This window comes from Trichosurus vulpecula, chromosome 1 (genome assembly GCF_011100635.1).
Source record: "Trichosurus vulpecula isolate mTriVul1 chromosome 1, mTriVul1.pri, whole genome shotgun sequence".
Classification (NCBI taxonomy): domain Eukaryota; kingdom Metazoa; phylum Chordata; class Mammalia; order Diprotodontia; family Phalangeridae; genus Trichosurus; species Trichosurus vulpecula.
In genome coordinates this window covers 434889069-434915613 of record NC_050573.1, presented here as the reverse complement: position 1 = coordinate 434915613, position 26545 = coordinate 434889069, and positions in this window count along the sequence as shown.

The window sequence follows — 26545 nt, the reverse complement described above, 5'->3', positions numbered from 1 at the left end:
ACTACTACTACACCACCACCACCACTACTACTACTACTATTAATAATAACAATAATATAAATAGCTTTAAGTTTTGCAAAGTACTTTACAAATACTATCTCATTTTATCTTCACAGCAACCCTGGAAGGCATGTGTCATTATTATCATCCCCATTTAACAGAGGAAAAAAAAGAGGCTGAGAGAGCTTAAGTGATTTGCCCAGGGTCACACAGCTTGTGAGTGAGGTCACATTTGAACTCGGGTCTTCCTTCTGCCACATTCAGCGTTTTATCCACTGTGCCACCTTTCCTCTGTCTGCTGCCTTAGACTGACATCAGCCCCTGTTCCTTGATCCGCGAGGGAACGGTGGAGAGAGCCCTGGGATTTCATGAGGACCTGGCTTTGGACGGGGGTCAATGCCCAATGCTGTCTACTCTTAGTAGGACTTTGGACAAGTAACTTTCAATCCCTAGATCTCAGTTTCTTCATCTGTAAAATGAGGGGCAGTTAGGTGACACAACGGATAGAGCAACGGCCTTGGAATCAGAAAGATTTCTCTTCCTGAGTTCAGATCTGCTCCAGATACTTACTAGCTGCATGAGACCTTGGGCAAGTCGCTTAGCTCTGCTTGCCTCGGTTTCCTCATCTGTAAAATGGGCTGGAGAAGGAAAAGACAAACCACTGCAGTATCTTTGCCAAGAAAACCCCAAAATGGGGTCATGGAGAGTCAGACCCAACTGAAACCACTGAACCACCACCACAACAACAATGAGGGATCTGGATGAAATGACCTTTAAAATTCCTTCCAGCTCTAAATTTCTGACCTTTTAAATCACACACAAATTGTGTCTCCGCCAGTGGACATACATCCTACACTCACAAAAACACAGCCACTACACATATTTATACCTCCATAGAACTATTAAGCATGAAGTAGTTTTTTTCCTCAGTGGATTTTTATAGATTTAACCAGACACTCCTTGAGAACCATGTACTGCTTTACTTGTGCCTATAATGTAACTACCAAGTCCAAGGGATAACAATCAATTCTCCACTTTGGCCTCTTGTTAGACAGATCACACACAGGAAGCACTGGAGGCTTGGACTCTGGCCTCTAACAGGTTCGCCCTTGATTTGGTCAGACAGGAAATACAGCTTCAAAGGGGTTAATAATAAGCTTTATTCTAGTCTAGTTTTCTCTAACACAGTATTGCTGATAACGGAAGCACCACAAACTCCTACAGTATTCCCTAATCACCTTTCTCACAGAAGCCGGAGAGGACCGGGGGATAACTACCCCTACATCTCGATGGGGCCAGTTGAGACATTCAACCCAAAAGGGTTCTCCTAAATCCCCTCAAGCCTCAGTGGGGGCTGGTTGAGGCAAACACAGATTCCCCCCTCCTGATCCTTGATGGGGGCCAATCAAGACACACAGCATTCCCAGCTTGTGCATTCAACCATAAAGGTTCCCCAGCTCACTGACCACTGACCACCTGTTTTATAGGGTATCAGACAAAGAAGGCATATTGCCAGCAATAGCCTCACAAGTTTACATCACTTCATCCCTATATCTCACTGCGCAGTCTCAGTGGATGTTCACGATTTCAGCACATTATGTTTGTATTATTTATCCTTATACAATGCTGTGCAAGTGTGGTGGAGATGTTTTGAAGCATGAGCCTGGGAACCCATATCTAATACCTGGGAAACAGAGATTGTTAAGGCCATGGATCCTGGGAAACTGAACTCTAAGAAATAATAACAAAAATCCACTTTACATACACTAAAATTTACCTTACATACACTAAAATTCACCTTACTTACACCACTTCACTTCACAAGGAGAACTATTTTGTTCTACTCTCCCAAACCATAGTTCCTAACTCCATTTAGGCACATCACAGGTGGCTACTATTAGTTTCAAGGCAGACTGGGCTCAGCATAAACACTTTACCTTTCTCCTGCTTCAGGAGAAAGAGTCAGATTTACATCCTGTATCCATAGTGAGCATATTATTGTCATTTGTCCAGCCAGCTCATGGCCTAAAATTTTAGTTCATAGATCTGTTACCCATTTATTTCTCTGACCTAGGAGCCTTTTTGACTAAGATTTCATCTTTCTTTCTAATGCCAGGCCGTTTTGAGTAGTCTTTCCTATCCACAGGAGAAGTCATAGGTTTATTTATTTGTATTTTTCTATGAAACGTTGCAAAGAACATTTTGTACCAAATTCATTGGACCCTAACATCCCATTTCCTCCATGTGTTGTGTGAAATGCCAGCTGTTCATTTTCTGCTATGATTAGAAAGAAATGTGTTTTCTCAAGCCTTGGCCTGTCCTACTCCTCTACCAAATTAAATGACCAAAGTCATTTAACAGTGAAGCTCTGCTGAGAAGAGACGGACCCCTTACAACCAAAGACTGAGAAAGAGGCACTGGGAAAATCCTTATTGTAGCAGGAGCAATCTCTAGTAAGGTCTCTGGCACATAATAGGTATTTTTTTTTCTTAAAGACCTACCCAATGGCACGGAATTGGATGGGATGCCTATCAATTGGGGGAATGGCTGAGCAAATTGTGTTACATAATTTTGATGAAATACAAGTGTGCTGTATAAGAAATAACAAGCAGGATGCTTTCAGAGAAACCTATAAAGACTTATATGAACTGATGCAAAGTGAAGTGAGCAGAACCAGGAGAACACTGTACACAGTAACAGCAATATTGTATGATGATCAACTGTGAATGACTCAGCTATCCTGATTATGACAAAGATCTAAGACAACTTCAAAGGACCCACGATGAGAAATGCTATCCACCTCCAGAGAGAGAGAACTGATGAATTCTGAGTGCAGATTGAATCCTTTATTTGCTTCCTTTATTTTTCTTCAGGGTTTTTTTGCCTTTTCTCCTAACATGGTAATAGAGGAATATATTTTGCATGCCTTCACATGTATAATTGATAGTATATTGCTTGCCTTCTCAATGAATGGGGGAAGAGCAGGAGGGAAAAAAATTAGAACTCAAAATTTAAAAGAAGAAATATTAATACACATGTACAGACCTACCCATGTAAGCTGGATTAATTTTTCCTTCCAGCATACTATTTTTGATATTTAATTGGCTCAGGGAACTAAGATCAGAAACACTGGTATAGCTTCCTCCTAGCCTAAGTAGAAAAGCCAATGAATATGAGTTAGTTAATAAATGCTTGTTGACTGACTAACTGATGAGGAGTCAGGAGCTCCTCCTCCCTCGAGTTTTTTTTTTTCAACCAGTTCTCCATTATGCCAAATACAAAGGCAGGAAAGCTCGTTCTTGTTCTTGTTCTTGTTCAGTCATTTTCAGTCCTATCCAACTCTTTGTGACCCCATTTAGGGTTTTCTTGGCAAAGACATTGGAGTGGTTTGCCATTTCCTTCTCCAGACCATTTTACAGATTAGGAAACTGAGGTAAATACGGTTAAGTGACTTGCCCAAGGTCACACAACTAGCACCTATCTGAGACAGAATTTGAACTCAGGTCTTCCTAATTCCATGTCTGGCTCTCTATCCATTGAACCACCTCGCTGTCAATGAAAAAGAATTAGTTAATAAATGCTAGTTGACTGACTAACTGATAAGAAATCAGGAGCACCTCCCTAAGGTTTAACACCAGTTCTCCACCATACCAAATGCAGAGGCAGGAAAGCTGCCCACAGTTTAATCAATGCTGTATCCTTGCTTGATATCCTTTTCATGATATGGTTAAGTAAACCTCCTTGTATTAACTATTATATGGTATATAAGTTTATCCTTCATTCCAGTCCCCAACTTGAACCACTGAACTGTCCTGAGTCAGGCATGGCCTACAGCACCCACCAAAATTAGCCTCGTAAGTAGTTCCTTCTCATTAGCAGTTCTATTGAGTTGCTAATAACTAACTTTGAGGTTTCCTAGAAAGAGGGAAGGAGGAAGATGATCAGAACAGAAATCCTACACTGTACCTATAATCCTCTTGTGTTTGTCCTTCATTCTTGAAGAGGACCATGACATCAGGGAAATGATGACATGACTTGCAGTTGACTTTGATGTGAGTGACAGAGGGCTGTGCAAGGTCACCAGCCTCATTTTCTCCTCCAGAGTCATCTGGGTCCAGTGGCCTGATGTTCCTCGGGATGACTGGAGATGGCCCAGGATTCATTAGGAGACCCTGGCCCTTTCAGACTCAGGAGACAAAGGGCCTGGCCTGCCTTGGAGTTGAGAATTTTTCATAGTACAGTCTGAAGCCTCCCACCACAGAGAGTGAGGAAAGGCTGCAGCCCAAATGCATCTGCTGAAAGAGGGTCCAGAAGCACCAGACAGGTCATGCAGAACCAGCTTTGGTTAAGGGAAATGTGGAGTGCTGGACAGAGAGTCCAGAGGCTGCAGACAGGATCCAGACCAAAAGCAAAAGCTGATATCAAGAGCCTGGGTAGCAAGAAAAGAGATATGGCCTGAGGGTCAGGCTGGAAAGTTAGATACCTGGATCAACAGAACAGTCTATGTTCTGGTTGGCCTTCCCACAATTTTCCAAATTCAGATTCTCACTGGTCTATGGGTACCTTAAATGCCAACCGTTTGATGCCAGTCCTGCCTTCAAGGTTCTCCTAAATTAGTTGCAACTGGAAGTCAGGAGAACAATTTACACAATAGTAACAACATTATAAAGACATATTTGAAAACTTAAGCATTTTCATCAACACAATGACCGGTTGAGATTCCAGAAGTCTGATGAGGAAACATGCTGCCCACATCATGACAGAGAGATGATAGATTTGGTGCAAAATGAGACATCTGTGTTCTGGATGTGGCCAATGTGGAACTGATTTCGCTCTGCTTTGCATATTTGTTATAAGTAATTTATTTTGCTTTTTTTTTCTTTTTTAATTGGGGTGGAGAAGAGAGAAAATAGATTTTGGTTCATTGAAAAAAATTATAAATAAATAGATAGATAAATATTTAAATGAAAGAATGAATACACTAGTTGCAACCGGGCAGCCTCCGTAGCGTTATTGTCTAATTATAATTTCAATTTCAACAAGCATTTTTACCTATTATGTATTAAGACAAAAATTTAAATTTAAATTTAAAAAAACATCCCTTTCCCTGAAGGAGCTTACATTCTACTAGAGGGAAAGATCCAAAGTGTAAACAGGTAAGTAAAGACAAGATTTTTAGAAGAAGAATCAGGAAAGTCTTCTCATGTGAGGTGGAGATGGAAAGCAAATTTTTCAGTAATGAGACACACGATTAGAAGGCCACGTGTGCAGGCTACATAAATTTAATGTTATAGTTAATTAAATTCCATTTCAATTATAATTACTAATTGATCCAGGCCTGCTAGCATGATGCCTGGCAGTTCTACAATTGTAGCAGCAGGCAGGCTTCTATTAGTTAATGTGTTCTAGCTAATTAGGTAAAGAATTTTGGCCAAAGATCTTAAGTGGTCCATACCCCAGGGCCTGGTGGACTGTACCAGCCTATGCATCACATGTTAGATGCCCAGGGTCTTAGGAAATGATGGTTTCCAAAGTCTCAATGGTTGCCTTCCCCCTTTAACTAGTTTTCTTAGAATGATAACTTATATTTATGTAATAGTTTAGGAAGTGCTTTCCACACACTAAAACCGCAAGTTAGGTAGTGCAAATGTTAGCACTCCCCACACCCTTCCATTTTACAGATGATAAAATGGAGGCTTTGAAAGACTGAGTAATGGGGACTAAGGTCAGAGCTAGTAATTGTCAGAGTTGTGACTCAAACCAAGGTCTTCAGTCTACAAGTCCAGGACTTATTTCATGCCCTGACTATGCTGTCTGGCTTTCTCCAGGATCAGCCTAGAGCTGGGGTAGTATCAGTATCCTAATAATGCTTAGGGAACGAGATAGCAGAAGGCCAAGCAGTGAAGATCTGCACGGGTCTCTTCCAAAGCTGATGTTATACCCTTCTAGAATAATTGAAATGGTCATTCCATTACTTAGAGGAGGTCAATAACTAAACAGGAGAATGAATAAGATACACTTTGAGGTCCTTTTCAAGATTTCTTTCCCAGTGTAGACTAATGACACACATTGCCACCTATCACCACAATAATCTATATGAGTGAGCGGCGAAATATTCACTGCTAGATGAAACATTATTCTCTCCTGCCATTGGCGTTTATTAAATGATCACATTTACTACTAACCCATGTTTGCATTCCAACACAAATCATTGGCTTGCTTTGACCCTGACACCATCTTATAGGCTTAATAATAATAAATCTATGTCTTGAAATAGTTTCTGCAGATTAGAGCAATCAATCAAAATTCAGGGAACCTTAGACCATTAATGTCATCAGCAATGATGCAGCACCCCAGGGACCCATCTAAAACAGCTATTATGCCTGAAAATATGCCTTAAGAGCCTTCAGATAAAGGTAATATTGGAGTGGGGGGACTGGGGGGAGTAGGGGGTGGGGCAGGTACAAACTGCAGTTCTATTTTTATCTACCATCATGGGATGATTTTTTTGATGATGCTTTGGGGGTTTTGGAAAGGAGTCAGCGGAGATGAAACCATTGCTTATTACTCAGGTGCTGATTTAAACATGGCATTATGAGCTGCAAAGCATTTGCCATGCAAACATGGGCCCCCCAAATGATTAATGCTAAAGGGTCTGCTAGTGTTTGGAGTTCAAAACAGCTTGAAGGCTATCTGTATTAGGAGTGGTGAATTCTTTATCAGAATTTCCTGATGAACTAACTCAAACACAGTGACCTCGAGCCTCCCTGTCATCGTTGCCAATACCCTCCCTGCTTATATACACTTCTGGTTGCTCCCATCCCAAAGGGACTGTCAGCTAAGGAGGATTCAGCCACATGGCTTTTCCAGCTCCTTTGTTTCCATGGGCTAGAGCCAAACATTAGAGCCTTGAAGAAAATTAAGTGCTGACCGATAGTTAGTACTGAATAAATGCTTCTTGGCTGACCGAGTGACTGAAGTGGAAAGAGTCAGGAGGCCTTTGTTCTAGTCCATTCTCTGTTAAGAACTAGCTGTGTGACCTTGGGTAAGCCAAGGTCAACAATCTCTCTGGGCTGTTTCATCTATAAAACAAGAGATGGACAAGATGTTTGCCAAGGTCTCTACCAGCTCTAAGGGGCCCAAGAAGAATCATTTGTTGCCTAAATCCTGCAGTATCACTGGCAGATAAGTAGGATAAACATAAATGCAAGCGTTTCAGGGAGCCACTTAATTTCTAGTACAAAAATTCAGATAGCAATTCATTTGGTCTATGAAGCTTTCTCTGACAAGGCCATCTCTCATCAGTCTTTCGCTTCCCTAGCCAACCACGTTGCTATCTATCACAAATTTGGGACTTGGTCATGTATTGCCTTGTTTCCTACCCCTCTCTCACTATTTCCTTAACACACACACACACACACACGTATACACATATATACATATACCACATATACATATGTATATATATATACATATAAATATATACCCATGCATGTGTATATATGTAGCACATGTGTATATACAAATGTGTTTCATTTATATATTTCACACATTTACACACTACATGTTCACGTATTTGTATGCATATATACATGTATATAAATGTGTGTACACATACACATGTGTGCATTGTAAATGCCTGTTTTGTTTCTATTTCACACATATATACACGTATATAGATGTGTATATACATGTCTATACATGTGAATATATAAACATGTATTTACATGTTTCACATATGCACATATACACATTAGCATACATGTATATAAGCACGTGTTTCATTTATACGTTTCACATATATACATATTTGAATATATGTGAGCCTGCATGCATGCACACATACACATAGACGCTATATAGCTGTACCTGTATCTCATATGTGCAGTGTTATGCACATGTTGTCTGCCTCATGAGATTGTGAACTTCTTGAAGGTGGGAACCACATTTTTCTCTTTGTATTTCCTGCAGTTAGCACAGTTTTCAGTCATGTCTGACTCTTCATTATCTCATTTGGGGTTTTCTTGGCAAAGACACTGGAGTAGTTTGTCATTTCCTTCTCCAGCTCGTTTTACAGATGAGGAAACTGAGGCAAATAGGGTGAGGAAGTGACTTCCTCAGAGTCACACAGCTAGTAAGTGTCTGAGGCTGGATTTGAACTCAAGAAGAGAGGTCTTTTTGACTCTAGTCCCAGGCACTCTATGCACTGCCTAGCTACCCTTGAGCCTCATAAATGCTAAGTGTTTAATAAATACTTGCTGACGGACTGACTCTCTAAATCCATGTTAAATTGAAAGTGGAATGGGCTGCCTTGAGGCAAGTGAGTTTCCCGAAAAGATCTTTGAGAAAAATATGGATGACCATTTGTTGGGTATGGTGAAGAAGGGATTCTTCTTCGTGTATGGGTTGGACTACACGGCCACTGAGGCGATTAGTAATCATAACTAACATTCCTATAAAGAATATTATGTGCTAAGTGATTTTGATGCTCACAATAACCCTCAGAAGTAGGTGTTATAAATACTCCTATTTTAGAGATTAAGAGATTATTTTAGAGAGATTAAGTGACTTGCCCAGGGTCACAGAGCTAGTGTCTGAGGCAAGATTTGAACTGGGGTCTTCCTGAGTCCAAGTCCAGATCTCTCTCCATAGTGTTCCTTCACTGCCTGGCTGAGATCACTTCTTCCTCCCTCTCCATTATGCTGAGCCTCCACCCATCATTTGTGTTGCAGATTGATAACTAGCAGAACTACTAGACCCCTCTGTGATACTGTGTTTCTGAAGTGTTAACAATGAGAAGAGCTGGGCCTGTGGTCTCCCAAGTCCTGTCCAAAAGCATCCTATTGTACCTGCGCATACTGGAGTTCTGTGATTCTAGGACATACCCATTAAGAGCCAAGACAAGAACGCATCAGCTCGCTTGACATGAAACAATTTATCCTTAGGTATCTAGGTGGTACAACAGGTAATAGTGCTGGACTTTGAACCAGGAGGACCTGAGTTCAAAGTCCATCTCAGAAATTTACTAGCTGTATGACACTTATGTATGACTTTGTTTCCTCATCTGTAAAATGAGGGGATTGGACTCCATGCCTTCTAAGGTCCTTTTCAGTTCTAATTCTATGGTCTTGTGAACTCATTACCGGGGCTGATTGTTGGCAACTCCAAGACTGCTGTGTGATTATCCTCCCTTGTGCTCTGCACAGACGTAGGGAAAGGCTGCTGACCCCATGGAGCACATTCCCCGTCTCCATTACATTGAGCCTCCCACCCATCATTTGTGTTGCAGATTGATAACTAGCAGAACTTATGGAAATTTTAATCAAAACCACATGAAGATAAATCACCAGCCCTTCTCCTCCTCCCCCTTCACCATTGTCTCAAATGGCCCTCGTGACCTTTCGTATCCTTTATGCTTAATAGAAAGATTGATTTTGGGAGAATGGAGAGATGGGGAGTTGTGACCTCTGCAATGTCAGATAATAGTATATGCCGTTAGGTGCCAGGCCAGCCCATTGAACTCATTGGCATTCGCCGCCACTGCTGTTCTCTCTGAACAATATGGCTGTTAATGGGGATTGGGGCTGCAGGTGCCGGAGCAGTGAGCTGAAAAGAGGGCCTTCTATTTTGGTTTTTAGTAGGAAAGTAAAACCAGTTACTACGATGGCCAAAGCTATTCAGGAAAGAATTCTAACCGCTCAGCGGTCTGTGGTTCTGCATGGTGACTGAGATCATAGCATGAGGCACCCCTGTGAATCGAAACACTTCCATTTCAGAAGTGGGAAGGGAAGAGAGAGGACCGACATTTGGAAATGGTGACAAGATAGAGGCTCCTCCGTTGGAAAGGATGTCCACGGCCCTGGGGACGTTTTCTGATTGGGCTGTTTAATCACAGAGGCATGCTTTTAATCTGGCAAGAAAGAGAGAATGATGAAGCCCTATAGATGTCCCTTCCCCGCCTTAAATGCCCTTTCTCATTAAAGAACATAATTAATGGTGACCCTGATTTTCCCCACTATGAGGCACTGGCCCATTCAGTTCCCTGCTCTTTAGCAGCAGCAGTTGTCTCAAGCAGGTGTGCAGCGTCTTGCACATACTAGGTGTTTAATAAATGTTGAAAATAGCTGAAAATGAATGTTTTGGAATTATAATAACAAAAATAACACGTATATAGTGTTTATTTTGTGCCAGGTGCTATGGTTAGTGACTGATCCTCACAACAACTCTCAGAAGTAGATGTTATTAATACCCCCATTTAATAGAGGAGGAAATTGAAGCAAAGAGGGATTAAGTGACTTGCCCAGGGTCACACAGCTAGTAAGTATCGGGCTGGATTTGAACTCAGGTCTTCCAGACTCCAAGCCCAGAATTGGACCCACTGCACCACTTGGCCCCAGAGAAAAGATAAGAAAAGGTACCTCTCTGTCCCACCTCTTTGCCGAAGCTTGAGGCCTAAGGGTGTGGAATACGGCATGAATCAGACTTTTTTCAACGTGTTGGTTATTTTTGCTGAACTGTTTCCTACCCTGCCCCCTCTTTTTCTTTGTTGTAAGGGATTGGAGCTAGAGGAGACACAGATTAGGAAATGTGACGTAAAAACAAAAGATACCAATAAAATTGTCTGAAACCTTGTGGAATTGTCCCCCAACTGCAGATACTATGAATGTAGCATTTCCCCCGCCACCATCCTCAACCTCTTCTCCTTTGAATATCAATCCATTTGATTAAATAACCCTATCCAGATTCTTGTTGCCATCACTACTGACTCACAGATCACTCTCTTTCCTTTCTCAAGGAATTGGGTTCCTAACTTGCAATCTTTTTTGTTTTATTTTTAGTTTTTATTTTATGGAATAAAACAAGCGCTTCCATAACATAGTAAAATTTAAAAAAATATGATTGCAAATAAAACTGCAAATCTATTATGTACCACTTGTTATTCCTTTTGAGTATATAATAAAGTTATCATGTAAATTTCATTTTTTTCCCTTTTTCCCCTCCTTCCCTGCCCCACCATAGAAATGGCTACCATTAAAAACATGCATGCATATGTATATATGTGTATATGCCTCTATGTATATTTGTATATCTATATCTATTTTGACATAGATTTTACACACATTCTTTTATACCTATTTCTATTTTTCAGCTCTTTCTCTAGATGCAATCCGCCCTGTCCTCATTCTTGGTGGTTTCACTATTCGTGTCGATAACTCTTGAAAGCTCACCAGGCATCTCTACTTCAGCCACCTATGGCTAGGTAGTCACTTCCTCAATCTAATGGTCACCCCCTTCTGTCTCCAAAAGTCCGAATGCTGAAACTTCCATTTTGAATCATGACCCACTATCCTTCCACTTCTCCCACTTTCTCTCTTCTCTTAAATCTGCTCTTTGTCCTCATTGCAGCCTCCGGTCTTTCAATTCTTTTTTTGATTTTCAACTCTGCTGGCCTGTTTCCTTCTCAATAAGGCTGTTTTGTTGCTTGTGCTCTTTTCATTTCTCTACACTGTACTAATGCTCAGCTTGGAATCACCCTTCACCATCTATCTTTCCTGCTCCAACTGTAGAAGCTGCAGGAAAGTCACCATGACCATGTCAAGGGAGACGATGTACTAGAAATTCACGTTCTGTAATCTCCACAGCTGAACACCATTAAAGAAATCAATTATCTGCATTGGCTCCTATTATGCTACCCACCTCCTAACCCACCTGTTCCAAATCTTCAACTCTCATCAAGGACTAACCTCCACCCTTCTCTGCCCTGCTCGAAGGACTCATCCTACTTTACAGGGAATATGAAGACACCTCACCCGCTCCTGAGCTCGCTCATCCTCCCTCCTCCACCTCAAAGCCCTCCTACCTACTTCCTAATTCTTCCTCCTTTGCTCTGACTGAGGGATTAGCGCCCCTCTTCCTTGTCCAGATTTGCTTTTCCACTTGTGCCCTGAATCACAACCTTTCCTGTGTCCCAGGAGTTTGGCTCCCCCTGCAATTCTTATTCTCTTTTTGTCTCTATCTCTGCCTCTCTTTTTTCTTTCAAATTTTCTTTTTTTTTAATTTTCTTTTTTTTAAATTATGGAATAAAACAAGCATTCCTATAACATAAAACACAATTTAATAAGCTGATTGCACATGAAACTGAAAATCCATTATATACAACTTGCTCTTCTTTTTGAATATATAATAAAGTCATCATGTAAATTTCTTTGTTTTTCTTCCCTCCCCTCTGCTCCAGAGATGGCTACCATTAGACACAAATAGGCATATACATGTAAAATTCTTCTACACATGCTTCTATTTATCAGCTCTTTATCTGGATGCAGATAGCATCTTTCTTCATATGTCCTTTATAGTTAATTTGGGTATTTATAATAGTCAAAATGACTTAGACACTCAAAATCATTCTTTAAACAATATTGCTGCAGTGTTTTCTTGGTTCTGCCCATTTCACTCTTCATTATTTCGTGCAAACCTTTCCATGTTTTTCTAAGACCATTCTGCTTCTTCTCTTCTCTTTTTCTCAACCCTTCTATCCCTCCTCATCCTCAGTATTTTCCTATTTGCTATTCCTACTTACAGGTCTTCCATGCTGTCTACAAACATGATCAGGTCTCCCTTAATTAGCTGGCACTTATATAGCACTTCAAGGTTTGCTTCCTCTTTCTCTGCCTCAGTCTCCCCATCTGTGAAAGGAGGGTAATATTAGTACCTACATCACGGGGTTGCTGTGAGGAACAAATGAGGTTTAATATGTAGAGTGTCCCAAAAGTCTTAGTGTAGATTGGAGCCATTAAGGCTTAACTTCCCTGGAGGTCAACGTCCCTGAAGATTAAAACTACACTAAAACATTTGAGATGCCCTGTATGTGACTCATTGAATCCTCACAAGAACTCTGAGAGGAAGGTGCTATTATTACCCCCAGTTCGTAGACGAAGAGACTGAGGAAGAGGGACTTACCTAGGGTCACGTGGCTTGTAACTGTCTGATTTGAACCCAGGTCTTCCTTACCAGTGCTCTAAACATGAACAGTGCCCTCTAACTGCCTAGCTCCCGTTAGCCAAGGTTCTAGATTTCTCTTCCTTGCCACCACTAAATTCCTAGGAGGAATAGCATTCACTCTACTTCTTTATCACCCATTTACTCAGCGACCCCTTGCAATCTGGTGTCCCTCTATTGGGAAAGCCCTCTCAGAGGTCACTTGGTGATGTTTTTAATCATGAAATCTGAGAGCCTTTGCTCAGGTCTCATCCTCGTGACTTTTCTATAGTACAGGCGGTGGCGTAATGGGGAAGGTGCTAGACTCTGAGGGAAAAGAGATCTGGATTCAAATGTGGCTTTTTTGTTACTTGGTGACACGGGCAAATCATTTAAACTCTCCTACTCTGTTTTCCTTGCTTTAAAATGGAACTAATAATGCTTGTGATACTTGCTTCATAGGATTGTGATGAGGACCCAAGATAATCTATGCAAACTGCTTCGTGGACCTTAAAAGCATACTTTAAGGGCACAATATTGTATTATTAACTTTATTTTTCCCCACCCTTATTGTTATGAATTCTTTCTCTTCCCCCGACTTTCATGACCTATTCCCCGCTGGTTCTCTTATTTACCTGATCCTTCTCTGTCCTTCACTGGTTCATCACAGCTTCCCACCCTGTCAATGCAGGACTCCCCCAAGGCTAGGTTCCACGCTTTCTTCTTTTCTCTCTTTAAAATGTCTCCTTGAATGACTTCATCCTTTTTCATGGCTTCAGTTTTTACCTCTATGTAATGACTCCCTGGGCAGCTAGGTGGTACAGTGGACAGTGTGCTCCGCCTGGAGTCAGGAAAACTGAGTTCAAATATGGCCTCAGACACATCCTACCTGTGTGACCCTAGGCAAGCCACTTAACCCTGCTTACCTCAGCTTCCTCCTCTGTAAAATGAGCTGGAGAAGGAAATGGCGAACCACTCCAGTATCTTTGCCAAGAAAACCCCAAATGGAGTTGCAAAGAGTAGGGCACGGTTGAAAATAACTGAACAACAAAGTGACTTCCAAATCTACCTAGCCCCAATCCCTCCCCTGGATTCCAAAGCTGCATCTCCCACTGTGTGTTGGACTTCTCCACCTGAATTTCCCTCCAGCACTTCAAATGTAGCCCGTGCTCTACTGAATTCATCATCTTCCAGTCCCCTAAACCTATCTTTCCTCCCACTTTGCCTATTTCCTTTGTCTTCTGAGTTACCCAGGCTAGAAAACTCCCAAATCATCTGTTTTTCCTTGCTTTTTCCTTGTTTTTCTTCCTTCCACATCCAATCACTTGCCAAATCCTACCAACTTTATCTCCACAACATCTCTTACACCTGTCTTGTCTCTTCATTCACATAGCCACTATCCTCATTCTGGCCTTCACAGATTGTTACCTGTTCTGTTGGTATACTTCCTTACTGTCCTTCTCTCTTCCATTTTTTCCAACCTCCAATCTTATCCTTTACCCAAAAAAAGCAATCATTCAAAGTCACAGATTTGACTATTGCAATAAACTTCTTTGCATCCAGGCTTTTTTTCTCTTCAGTACATCTTCCATATAATTACAAAATTGATATTACCAAAGTACAGGTCTGGCAATATTGCTTCTCTGCTCAATAACCTTCCATGGCTCCCTATTGCCCTTTGAGTAAAGTACAAGCTCTATTTGGCAGTTAAATAATTTCATAATTAGATTCCAGTCTATCCTTCCAGGATAACTACACATACTACTCCCTCTCTTTCACTCTATACTTCAGCCAAATTGGCCTCATTATTTTTCATATATAACACTCCATCTCCCCCCTCTTTGATTTTGCATAGGCTGTTCCCCATACCCTCACTCTCCCTCTTGGAATCCCTGGCAATCTTCAAGGCCCAGATAAAGGACCACCTCCTTCAAGATGCCATTCCACCAGTTATTAGGGAACACTATCCCTGCCCCCTAATCACTAGACTTAATTTGAATATACCCTATGTATGTTTATTGGTAAACACATCATCTCTCCCAAATAGCGTGTGGGAGGAAGTCTCACTTTTGTATATGAAACCACAGTACTCACCATATTTCCTGGCCCATAATAGATACTTGATATGTGATTGTGGATTGATTGATGTCATTTCCCTGTTCAAAAACCTTCAGGGTCTCCCTATGACGTCTTGGGTGATGTACAAATAGACTCCTTGGTCTGCCATTCCCAGGCCCAACTTAATTTCATACTCTTCCCTTCATTCCCTCTGGGTTGTAGTCAAACTGGATTAGGAGCTGTTTTCAGTACCCAGGATGGGATCCCCAACCTCCACAGGTCCACACAACCTGTCTGCAGTGCCCAGAATGGACTCCCTCTTCACCTCTGCCTTTCTTTCAATCCTCACCCACCTTCTCTGTGAAGTCTTTTTTCATTTCCCCACACACCCACATCCTCACACAACTATGAGTTCTCATTACCCTCAAATATTCTCCAAGTACTTTCTCTGGATCTCTCATTTTCCCCATTATGCCCTGCCATCTATTATGTGTATGTGTGTACATCTGACATTCCTCCTTCTCCCTGCTTCCCACTCCACCCCCATCAGCCGCAAAAAGAAAGGAAGTTTTGCATAGTGGTTAGAGTGCAAGACTTAGGCCAAGGCTCAAATCCCTCTTCTGACACTGTGGGACCCTGGTCAAATCACTTAAATCTCCGAGTCTCCACTTCCTGATCTGTAAAGCGGGGATAATAATTATTATTATAATTATAATAATCTATGGTATCTACCTCAAAGGCTTCTTAGTAGGTTCTAATAAGATAATGTAGACAAAGCACTATGAAAACTTTAAAGTGGTATAAAAATGTCCACAATTTTTATTAAAGTAAGCTCCCCATGGGGCAGCTAGAGTGCTGGGCCTGGAGTCAGGAAAACTCATCTTCCTGAGCTCAAATCTGGCCTCAGATACTTCCTAGCTCTGTGACCCCGGGCAAGTCACTTAATCCTGTTTGCCTCAGTTTCCTCATCTGTAAAATGAGCTGGAGAAGGAAATGGCGAACTAGTCCAGTACCTCTGCCAAGAAAACCTCAAATCCTGTTTGCCTCAGTTTCCTCATCTGTAAAATGAACTGAAGAACCACTCTAGTATCTTTGCCAAGAAAACCCCAAATAGGGTCATGAAGAGTTGGATACAACTAAAAAACAGCTGAATAACAACCACTGCAAGGGTTAGGACTATGCCCTTTTTTAAGAAGCTGATAACATATTTTTTTTCCATTTTTACTAGAATATATTTATTTTTAATTTATGGAATAAAACAAGTATTTCCATAACATAGTATAATAAAAAAGATGATTGCACATGAAACTACAGATCTATTATGTGCAACTTGCTATTCCTTTAAATATATTATAAAGTTGCCATGTAAATTTCTTTTTTCTTTTTTTTCTTTTCTATTCTCCCCCTCCCTGCCCTAGAGACAAAAACAGGTACATAAATGTAAAATTATTCTATACATACTTTTATTTATCAGTTCTTTCTCTGGAACTATGCCATTTAAAAAATCTCTGTTTATTGAACATCTAGCTAAGTTCCAGCACTTTCTACTTAAAATGTACTCAATAAATATTTATTGAATGGAATTGAACTATATTTCATATAGCTTGATCTCTAGTTCCTAAATACCTTAGTTGTCTTTCTCTTGACTTACTCCATCTTGTCAATTCCCTTACTAAAACATGGTGCCCAGAACTCCTAGCAGAGCCCCAGATGCAGTCTGGCCAGGGCAGCATGCAGCAAGATGATGACGACCTCTCTTCTTCTATACCTTGCACTTCTCCATAGGGTTTAAGATGACACTGGCATTTTTGGCTGCCATGTCATCTAGGTGCCTCTTACAGAATGTGGATGCCAATAGAACCTCAGCATCTGCCAGTCAAGACCATCTCTCCTCTCCTTTATCACACAATCTAAGCTGAAATGGTCACTTTCTCTCAAGATTCCTGTTGTTTCTATCGCAGCAACTAGTTTCTCCTTGTTGATCAGAATTGGGAACGGAATAGTAGGTCCCCTTCATTTCTTCCTTGATTGTTTGAAACATGAAACTACGTTCTTGGTAGCTCTTGTAGGTAAGTCTTATGGTGAACTAACTGTCTAATTACTATACCATTCACTATTCTGGATGCCTCATTTTCCAAGGGTAGGAGAATCTATGAAATGAGACTCAATTTATCTCAGCTTTTTTACCTTTTCTTGTGATATTTTAGCTAATTCTCATCTGCCTTTGATTAGAAATCAACAGATTCCTGCCAAGCCTTGATGCAAACAGAAGCTATCCTCAGCTGTCCCCCTCTGTGATGAGGGTCTCAGGCAGGAAACCAATTACCAGCATGACTTTATCTAATTAATTTATTACCAACTTCTTCTCTCCTCTTCCTGCTGATAGACTTTGGATCCTGCCTTGAGCTTTCGTGTTCTGCCATACTCTTTGTCTCCACTGGAACGAAGGTTTAATTTGAGTTGAAATCAAAGGCCACAGCAAGGGAAAAGAACTAAATACCTTTTTAAGTACAAGGCAGTGTGCTGGCCACTTGGAGAGTTATAAAGATAATTAAGACAGTTCCTACCATCAAGGAGGTTTTAATATAGTAGAGGGTGATGAGGCATGTACTCTGACAGATACATTACAAGTTGGAATATGAGTACATATTTACATTGTCTAATAGATCCATGATGCTATCAGGGTCACCGGTCGCTCCAGTGATGCAGATAGCTACTCTTTCACTCTTCAGTAAACAGCTTTTTGAGTTTCCATGGCCAAAAATATCCATCAACTCATGGCCAACCTACTGATGAATGTCTCCAGATACACCTGGAGTGAAGCTTATTTGAAAGACCCACAACATGGTTGTTGGGTGTAAGTTCATAGTTTCTTATGATCCTCTTTTTTAATGTTTGTGTTTGTTGATGGTGGTTAGACTCACAATAAAAAAGAAAGGAAGCAGAATGATTTGATTGAGTAAAGAGAGGAGAGGAAAGGAGGGGAAGGGAAGGAAGAGGAGAAGGAAGAGAAGAAAGAGGTGTGAAAGAGAATGGGGGAGAAGGAGGAGGAGGAAGAGATAGAAGAAGAAGAAGAAGAAGAAGAAGAAGAAGAAGAAGAGGAAGAAGAGGAAGAAGAAGAGGAAGAGGAGGAAGAGGAAGAAGAGGAAGAAGAGGAAGAAGAAGAAGAAGAAGAAGAAGAGGAAGAGGAAGAAGAAGAGGAAGAAGAAGAGGAAGAAGAAGAAGAAGAAGAATGCAGCAATTGAAGCTAGTGTTTCCTATTGTAGCACCATGATTTCCATCTCAGAATTGTCCAATTAGGTGGAAGGTTTGAATAGAAGTCTGTGCAAAGTGGGAGAAGGAAATGGTAAATTCTTGTGTTGTGGATACATTTTTGGGTCAAAGACATCCATAACTGGTACAGAAGGAAAACACCCAACCCTTGAAATAAGAATTAGAATTTTGTGTTTGAATGGGAAAGGAGCTGTCCAAAAATTGAATGAGCTGCTTCAGGAGGTAAGAGGTTCCCTGGCCCTGAAGGTCTTCAAGAATAGATAGATGACCATTTCCCAGGGATATTTCATAGGCAGTTACTTGTACAGGTTGGGATTGGTCTAAGTGGCACTTGATCTACTTCGCACCTCTAAGAATCTACCAAAATGCTGTGAAATCAGCAGAGGTAACCTCATGAAAAAAGGTAGCATTTGAATTTGAGCCTGAAGAATGGCCAGGGGTGGGGAACCTGTGGTCTCAAGGCCACATGTGGCCCATTATTAGGTCCTCAAATGCAGCCCTTTAATTGAATCCAAACTTCATAGAACAAATCCTTTTGGCTGCAGATTCCCCATCCCTGGATTAGGCATCAACAGGCAGAGAAGGAAAGGAAAGGACTTTTGCCTGCACAGGGATCAGTGTGAGCCAATGCACAAAAAATGAAAAGAGTAGAATGTGTTTGGATGATGGTGAGTAGTTCACTTTGGTTGGAGTGTTCAGAATACGAGGGGGAAGAACATGAGATAAGACTGGAAAGGTAGATTAGGAGCCAAGTTGACAGAAATCGGTGGCAGATTTAAGGAGGCAGAGCAGGAAGGGGCTGCCCATTTTCTGAGCTCACAAACTTGTAGCAATCAGAAACAAACAAAGTTACAATTATGACAGATTAATGGAACCATTGCATAACTATAGGCCCAGTGAAAAAACTACAGTGGAAAAGTCAGTGAAAAGCAGTGAGGTTTTTTGTAGGTCATCTTGACATTGAGCTCTTCTCAAGCTGGCTGGAAAATTTTCTAGTTATGAATACTGCAAATAGAATGGATGGAATAGTAGTTTCTGGAAATCATCAGTGTGTGTGTGTGTGTGTGTGTGTGTGTAAGATAGAAGCACACAGAGAAAAAGACAGGCAGGCAAAGAGAGAGAGAGAGAGACAGAGAGACAGAGATAGAGACAGAGATGTCAAGAGAGACACAGAGGCAGAGACACACAGAGAGAGAGACAGACAGAGAGAGAGAGAGAACAAACTTTTTGAGGACAAGTTAGCACCTGACATAGTGCCTTTGTCATAAATGTTTGTTGGATGAATGTCTAATGGCTTGCTAAAGGATTTGGTCTTTATTTAGAAGGCAATGGGGAGCCATTTAATGTTTTTTAATAAGGGATGAAATGATCAAACCTGTGCATGAAGAAAAACAACCTGGTAGCCACTCCACGTAGGATGGAGAGGGAAGAGACTGGAAGTGGGGAAGACCTGTATTGTTACAAGAATGCAATCCAAAGGTAATAAATGCTCAAACTGAGGATGAGTGGCAGCAGGTCTGGAAAAGAGGAAAGAAATGTGAGAGAGATACATCACAGTGATGTTTTACATCCTCAGCAACCACAGCTACTAAAGACTAGAAAAGAGAGTTCTTGCCACAAAAGCCCTTGGTACTGTCAAATGGTTCACCATCAGAAAAAGATATGATTTTAGCATATGTGACATTAAATGATGCTATCAGTGGACATGACATCACCACCTGCTTTGCTGCTGCACCCTCAGGACCGTGGGATCTTTTCATCTGTCTTCTATGTGTGGTCTCCCCAACTGGAATGTGAACTCTTTGAAAATAGAGACAGCTTGGGCTTTTTTATTTGTATCCTTAGCACAGAGTTTTACACATAATAAGCACTTAATAAATGCTTTTTTAAGTCATGCATGCATGCAGTTGACAGGACTTGACAAACAATGTGACTTGTGGGACAAAGGGAATGGAAAATGAGAGGAGGGCTCCAAGTTTCTGAATCTAGGTGGCTGGAAAAAGAGTAGTACCACTGATGGAAATAGGAAGGGAGGAAGAAGAGAAGGCTTTGGGGAAGCAGTGGTCTTCCTTTGGAAATAATTAGTCTGCTACACAGTTTCATTTCTGAGCAGTTTCCAGCTTTCCTCAACAAAGGAGCAAAAAGTGAATATCTCTTTGCTTTAGTTTGTAAGATCTACCCACACAAATGATAACCTCTAGGCACTTTCACATTCCTAGATCCAGAACTGGTATCTAACAATAGGACTCACCCAGTTCTGCTAAGGGAAGGGCTAGAGTACAGCTACCCTTGCTATCCTTCAGGGCATGTGCCAAAGCCCAACAGGTCTGGGCTCTTTGGACCACCAAGGAAGTGAATTCCAGATCTGTGAGCTCTATACTAAGAGAGCATCCTAGCCCTGGAGTGCAAATTCAAAGATAATGGTTCTTTGTAGTTGTACATAAACTTTCTTTCAAGGAGCCCAAAGCACTCAGCTACTTTCTCATAATTTCCCTGAAGAAAAGTACCTCAGTCCATTATCTTCATGGTGCCCTCCCACCTGATATGTCTGAGAAAATAGGGCAGAATTCAGCATTGTCAGGGAAGCAACTGGTGATCACCTTGTATAAAGTCCTTGTCACCTGAACAATAATACATTGTCGTCTGTGCCTGAGATCTCAGGCAGCTTGCAGTACAGCCTGCTGTGCAAGGCTTCCTCAGGGCTGTATACAATATCAAAGAGCGCAGACACCCAGAGAAAGCTAACTAGACACACCAGACCTCCTCAGAGCTGCATTTTTCTGCAACAACAAGGTCTCATCTGGTTCTGTTGAAGGACCCTGACACCACGAAATTGATAAGCCTGGCTACCTCCTTCGCAGAGAAATTAGGAGAGGGTAACGCCCCTAGACACTACCTCAATCAGTACAATGTACCACAGTCCTGGTGTAGAGGCCATATTAGAAAGACCAAGTCAGAATCTTCCTGCTGGCAGAGGCTCAGCATGGGAAAAAGAGGCTAATGCTTTCATTAGGGCTATTAGATGCAACTCAACTGCCCTACCCCCACTTATTGTAGTCATTAGAAAAGAAGTCCAGAGCACTAGGTGAGTTGTTACTAGTTACTCAGTAAGAAAAGAGAAAAAAAAATCAGGCCTCTGGCTGATAGGGACTTACCCACTAGTCTGATCAGTCCTGTGTATATGGAGAGGAAACTAAAGTCTGTGGGATGTGAACCAACGGCCTTTCAAAGGTCCGTTTGACCAAAAAAAAGCACATTTCCCATCTATACAGTGTTCTAGTTTTCCACCAATCATGTGGCCCTCTGGACATGCATAGTAGAGAGTAAGAAGATCATTGAGTCTTTGTTCCTGATTTTGAGTTGACACTGATTTATAGTAACCCTGTGGTGTGGTGCTTGTCACTTAACCCTCTGAAGCCCAATTTCTCCAAATGCCATAGGTAAGAGTTAGAACTGTGTAGAATTCAGAAGGTATCATTAGGTTTTGATCTGCACTGTTGAGAATACTCATATCAATGTGAGGTCATGAATACACCACAGCATGACATTGGTTTACATGGAATTGGTAAGACTTTATTAAGTTCACAGATTAGTTGTCTCACCTGGTTTGTTAAGAGGATGGGGAGAGGGTGGGAAAGAAGAAATGGGAGAAGAGGAAAGATGATGGTTCCAGGATCTTGGTAGGCATCTGTCCTGGCAAAGCAGAAGGTCTTAAAGAAGATAAGCATCAGCAAAGGAACAAAGGGGTTGTGAGAATGAACACGAGTCTACCGAGAAGCTTGCTCTCAAGGCATAAAAACCTTATTTTGTAAGGACTTCTTCCTACCCAGTCCCTTCTACTCTGCTTAAATCAGAGATGTTGGCTCTCTTGCCACTTGTATATTAGTAAGAATTAGGTTGCTTAAATGATCCCTTCATATCTTCTGGCCAGAATGGGGCTTTAAGAGAACAGATCACCAGACAATAAATTTTGATAGGCTCCTGGGGCAGCATCATCCAATGGAAAGAGCCTTGTACCAAAAGACAAGGGATGATGGCTTCTGTTCCCCACCCTGACACCAACTGGTCTTGTAACTTTGAACAAATAAATTGATCTCTCTAGGCTTCTACTTCCTCATCTGTAAACTGAGGGAGTTAGAGAAAATGAACTTTAAAGCCCCCTCCAATGCTAACATTTCTATGCATCCAGGTTAAAAATGGTTTGGGGTATAAGATGCTCTGGGCAGCTAGGTGGCACAGTGGAGAAAGCACTGGACCTGGAGTCAAGAAGACCTGAATTCAAATCCAATCTCAGCTATGTGACCCTAGGCAAGTCGCTTAACCTTGTTTGCCTCAGTTTCTTCTTCTATAAAATGAGTTAGAGAAAGAAATGACAAACCACTATAATATCTTTACCAAGAAAACCCTAAATGGGATCACAAATAGTCAAACTCAAAATGGCTAAACAATAAGATGCTCTGGGGGAGGGTGGGTCTGGGCCACCTTGGCCACAGGGGCAGGGGAGGAGGCACAACCCTGTGAGGTCCAGGATTTGAAGACAAACTTTCCCTACTTCACATATTTGCCAGACTCTGACTCCTTTTCTGTGTGAACCATCATGGGCTCTATTCTACTGCTTTGGAAAAGTTCTCCCTCATCTTAGGTACAGGATTGACCCTAGATGTAGTTGGGAATTAAACTGGGGAAAATTCGCATTGGATCTCAAGCTGGTGCATCTTCTTTGTGAATTCAGAAAAGGGGGACTGAGTAATAGTGATAATAATAGCAATATTTACTTCAAGGATCCATGATTTCATCAGTGTGGGTGTACCTCCCACTGACGCCAATCTCAGCTGCACTGGGTCTTTGTATATTGTTGCTTGATTTGCTATGGTTGAAAAATTCATCATCAGTGGCCAACCCTCTAGTCATGAGCTTCTCATTTTTTTTTCTCTGAATTGCGCAGAGTAAGAGGGCATGGGTGGATTCAAACTTCAGTAGAAACTTGGTACCTTGAAAAGAACACTCCCACTTCTGATTAAAATTTAAACCACTATTAAAAAGTATGAGGCAGCTAGGTGGTGCAGTAGTCGATAGAACACTGGGCCTGGAGTCAGAATGAGTTCAAATCCCACCCCAGACACTTAGTAGCTGTGTGACCCTGGACAAGTCACTTAATCCCTATTTGCCTCAGCTGCTCATCTCTAAAATGGGGAGACACTGGAGAAGGAAATGGCAAACCACTCCAATACCTTTGCCAAGAAAACTCCATGAACAAGTCCATAAGGTCACAAAGAGTCAGATATGACTAAATGACTGAATGACAACAAAATTAAAAAGTATCCTTGGTATTAAAAGAGAAAGAAATAAAGAAGTAGGTCTAATAATTGCTAGGTTCCTAGGCACAAGGCAACAGAAAAATGGAGATTTCTGCTGGGGATGGGGGAAGGGTGGTATTTATATAAGGGAAAAGAAATAGGTATTGTATGTGGATTTCACAGTTTCTCCTGCTTCACTGTCTGACCTTGGACAAATCCCTTAAATCTCCCCAGGGTCCCAACTTTCTCATCTGTAAAATGAGGGGGTTGGATTCTAAGGTTCATTCCAGTTCTAGATCTATGAGGCTTTCTTGACACGTGTATAGAATCGAAAGGTCTTCAACAGCTATCCAATCCAGCCTCCTTATTTTACAGATAGCATAGCTGAAATATGGAGAGGTCAAGGGAGTAGTCCAAGGTCACAGAAGTAGAAAGTGTCAGAGGCAGGATTTGAACCTTTTGTCTCTCCTTCTAAACCTACCAAATGAGAATCTCTTCCTGGTTGAGGCAGCAATCCTCTTTGACACAGCACTGTACTACTATACCCCAACCCCTCCCTCTTGTACGAGGAAGCAAAGAACCTATTAGGAGCCCCCAATGACACATGTTCTTTAGCAGGAGTCCAGGGCATATGGGTCACCAGAATTGGCCCAAGTCCATTCTAAGCCTCACGAAGCTTCCTGCGGAGTGTCCCATGCAGGGGCCATAGAGCTTGGTTAGACATTGAAGATGCCAAGGTCATCCACTGTATCCCAGGTCATCACCAGTTATCTTGACTTTGGTCCTGTTCCTGGACCCTGATGACTCTGGAAGACAGAGTGAAGCCTATGAGTTCAAGCAACTGCCTCACTTAAATCCAATTTATGCGGGAGTCAAGAGACATCACCCATATCCTTTTCCCAACACAGTGATGTCATTTTGGAGAACAAAGGAAAACAACCAACCAACCCAATCCAACAGATCAGGGTGGGCTCCCTTGATTCCCCCATCACATATAGATATAGATATAGATATAGATATAGATATAGTTACAGATATAGATATAGACACAGATACAGATACAGATGTAGACATAGATATAGATACAGACATAGATATAGGTATGGATAGATATGTACACATATAGACAAATGAGTATATTTGTATGTTTTAACTTACTCATAAGACCTATCAAAAATGGATAAATCAGTATCTTTTCCCACAGTCTGAATATGCAGTCACATGAAGTAGAGCTCTGAATTGCGCTCTTGGCCGCATTGAGTTTCCATCTCATGGCATCAGAAGTTAGTTTCTATCACTTAGTTATCTTAGAGTTATTGTTCAGTTGTGTCTGACTCTTCATGATCTCATTTGGGGTTTTCTTGGCAAAGATATTGACTGGAGGGGTTTGCCATTTCCTTCTCCAGCTCATTTTACAGATGTGGAAACTGAGGTAAACAGGGTTAAGTGAGTTGCCCAGGGTCACAAACATAGTGACTGAGGTCAAATTTGAACTCAGGCCTCCCTGACTCCAAGCCAGGCTCTCTGTCTACTGCACCACCTCACTGCCCCAGTCACCTCAGGGGAAAGTATAGTATTCTACTCAAGTCTCTATCTCCTGAATCCATCATATAAGCAAGGAAGTGCCTTGGCCAAACCTGTGAGTAACCCTTTTCTAGTTTACAATTTTACCTTGTATTATGTCTCTTGCTACCACTTGGATGGGGAGTTCTTTCTCTCACCATCAAGATATTTTGTCTCCTATCACAGTTTCTTACCTAAGACAATCATGTTTACTGTGGCCCCTTATCAAAAGCTTTAAAAAAAGTCTAGTTCTGTTGCTTTCTTCCCTTTTCCTCCTATGGAAGTAATTCATCCCAAAAAATACTGTGAAAACAAATCAGACAAGTTCTTTCAAGTCAGGCAGGTCTTGGTGGCTTTCCCCATCAGCTCTCCTCCTATAGACTCTTCTCCTGCCTGGCAGACAAAGTCATGGCTAATATTTTTCTTAGCTAATGTGACAGACATACATGCCTACCATTTTTAACAGTTATTCGGTAACACAAAGTCCTAGGCTCAGCTCTTACTCAATTTCCAATTCAGAGCTTCCCCACCCTCATTCACAGCTGACCAGGGACTGGGTTTGGCTGGCAGAGGGCAAGATGGACACCAGCCTACAAAAGGGGCTCCATCTGGGAAGCCAGTCCCTGGTGACTTTGCAGCCAGTTTTATTAGAGGGATCAGGTTCTGTTTCAGTCCGGAGGGGAGACCTCTTGAGAGTTCGCTCCTCAAGCAGCTGTGGGTGTGTCTGTGAGTGTAGGCGGCCAGCTTGGGGTGGCTGCTGAATGCTAATGCTCTGCCCACACCCCTCACTTGGGCTTCTGCTGTTGCCGTGTCCCTTTCAACCTATCCCATTTGGACTTGCCCTGCTCATTCCTGCCTTTGCTCAGGCTGCACCCCTTCTCACCCTCGCCTCCACCTCCAATCCTAGAATGCCACCGTGGTCCTGGATGCCCAGCTCGTGCTGCACCTCCTTCCTTCAGCTTACCCCATTTCCTCCAGCCTGTTTTGATTTCTCCCTGTTCCCCTTACTGTAGTACCCTATTTTTCTTCTGAGATGGGACTTCCTTAGGAAGGCAGCTCAGTGCCAAACGGGGAAAATAAACACCTGTCTCACAAGTTTGTTACCATCAAATGATGTCAAACTCTTAAAATTGGAGAACTTTTCATACTACTCTCATTTTAAAGCAATGGCTCCTGCCGGGACTTCAATACTTGAATCAGTGTAGAATACTAGGATCAGTGATTTCGTTTTGGGGGTTGTTTATTTTGTCTGGGTTTTGGGGGGGTGTTTTGGTCCACACTTGTGACTTTATTGATGTAGGGAATTCCTCCAAAAGAAACTACCTCTTTCCACCCAATATAGTTCTCCTGTTCTTGGTGACTTAGAGTCTTAAAGAGTT